Below are 1,191 nucleotides of genomic sequence, written 5' to 3'. Positions count from 1 at the left end.
GGAATGTAGTTCGAACCAGGTTGGTTCGAATTACATAAAAATAGGCCCTGGCTCATTGCTGAAACGATTTTGCTTTTGGCTTATTTACGTAATGCAAAACTTACCTTGGCTTATTAGGGTTTTTTACCCTTATCTTTATATGTTAGATTTGTTTCATTCAGATTTAATACGTTAGATTTATATTTGTACTGAAACTTATTTTTTCTTGTTAAAATTATTATTTAAAAAATTGCATATTCAATCAAACTACATCACTTAAAATTAGATCAGATTTTTTAAAAAAATTTAAATTTAAATTTATTGTCAAATTTATCGAAAAATAAATCCAACAATAATAAATTCTAGAATTTCGCCAATTAACTATTTATATCCGATGTTAAATTCACTAGTAATTAGCAGTAGATAATAAAATTCATCAATAAATAATTATTAGCAAAATTTATACTATTAAATTTATTTTATCAGTATATCCGATGGTATCCAATGAATATCTTATAGTGTTTCTCCCATGTTAATAAGTTTCTATCCTCTGATTGTGTTCTTCAATAGCACTTTCCCTCATAGCTATTTCCATCACAATCTTAACATTTTCCAAGCTTTATATCACGTTGGTGGCTCCATATATCATTTTAGAATTTGGAATTTCTTCTTCTATTTCGTCGATCCAAACAAAATACTACATTAGGAAAAATTGAGGGAGCTAATAACTTTATTAAATTTTAATTAGTATGTAATTAATAAAAGAAAAATGAATAATCTTACATAATTGAATAAAATTTCACATCATTAAAAATGTCATTAATAATTATTTGATAGCTACAAATCACAAAAGTTGTTGGTCCCTTAACATTCCTTTACTACACTATTTTCGATTTCTCTCAAAATAGAAAGAGAAAAAGTTACATCAAATAGAAGCCATAACCAAATATGTTTCAATATGATTTTTATTCAAGACTCATAAAAGGTTCATACCTGCCAATATAGGCAATAAGAAAACTATCTTCTAGAGTCGCCTAAGTTTTTTATTTTAGCATGACCATCTCATGAGGGCAGAAGTAGGTCCCACGATTTCATCAAATGGTTTTCCCCTTTATTTGGTACACTCTCAACATAATTATTGTCCCAATGATAATGTTAGAATTAAAAAAAATTAAAAAATTTTTTGTTTAATATTTATTAATTATTATGACT

This window comes from Arachis ipaensis, chromosome B04 (genome assembly GCF_000816755.2).
Source record: "Arachis ipaensis cultivar K30076 chromosome B04, Araip1.1, whole genome shotgun sequence".
Classification (NCBI taxonomy): domain Eukaryota; kingdom Viridiplantae; phylum Streptophyta; class Magnoliopsida; order Fabales; family Fabaceae; genus Arachis; species Arachis ipaensis.
Note: the sequence above shows the minus strand (reverse complement) of the source record.